Source organism: Penaeus monodon, chromosome 15 (assembly GCF_015228065.2).
Source record: "Penaeus monodon isolate SGIC_2016 chromosome 15, NSTDA_Pmon_1, whole genome shotgun sequence".
Taxonomy (NCBI): Eukaryota; Metazoa; Arthropoda; class Malacostraca; order Decapoda; family Penaeidae; genus Penaeus; species Penaeus monodon.
Window position 1 is genome coordinate 47,075,819 of NC_051400.1, and position 836 is coordinate 47,076,654.

General features: G+C 43.5%; 1 protein-coding gene across 2 annotated transcripts in view; it reads right to left on the reverse strand.

Moving 5' to 3' along the window:
* The window catches only part of LOC119582061 (legumain-like), a 4,113-nt gene extending 3,304 nt beyond the window's left edge, over nucleotides 1–809 (reverse strand). Inside the window, exon 1 of one of the 2 annotated variants that reach the window (XM_037930300.1) lies at nucleotides 695–809. The gene's annotated coding sequence lies outside the window, so the exon portion shown is untranslated. The remainder of the gene's footprint in view (nucleotides 1–694) is intronic. The other variant, XM_037930301.1, reaches the window with a different exon arrangement.
* Nucleotides 810–836: the final 27 nt, after the last annotated feature.

The following is an 836-nucleotide window of genomic DNA, read 5'->3' on the forward strand; positions in this document are numbered from 1 at the left end:
GTTCCACTCAGCATGAATTACAGTATGTGTCATTTCTACATTACAATTAAAGCAGTTAAAGGCCTGTTGCATTCGTTGTAGCCGATCCCTGCGCCTTAGTTAACAGAAAAGAAAGGCAAAACTCTTCAGCCGTTAGCCCCGCCATGACCGTCTCATTCATCCAAAAGCTATTCATCGGGAAAGGGAAGAGAATCTCAGCCACTCAACACGTTCACTTCACGTTCCTTGATTCTAGGTAGGAATCGAGGCTCGACATCGGGCTTTACTCCGCGGAGCCAGATGGAACTGAATCATAAGAAAAGGTGTTTGGTAAGTAATCGACATTGAGGGATCTACTTGGGGTCGATGGAAACTTAGTCGTCATCACCTTCTTCATCGCCGCGAGAAGGAAAAATTCAATAACGATTTTTTTTTATTCCGAACGATGAAGAAAGCGAATTGCTTGCGCTCGTGGTTTTTACTCCGTCAACTTATTTGTTAGATTCCGGCGCCGGGCTTAAAGTAAATGATCGAAATTAAAAATTCCGGAACGAGCAGTCTTTATCAGATTTAGATATAAGACAATTTCCTTTCGTACTGCACAAATTGCCGGAAACAAACAGTCGTAGGCATCAACCGAATTTGGAACATAAAGTAGGTCGGTTGTCCACTGCAGCTCGATACAAGAGCCGCCTAAACTTGGATGAATATTTACCTTCAGTCTAAGGAAAAGCGAAGAAGCACTGGGGATGGAAAGCCTCTTCAGTCCCTTTATAGGAGTCTGGGTGGTAACGCATCGCAGCAGGTGTCGAAGTCTACACAAACATGGCAGTAATCAACTGATATCATTGCTTTTT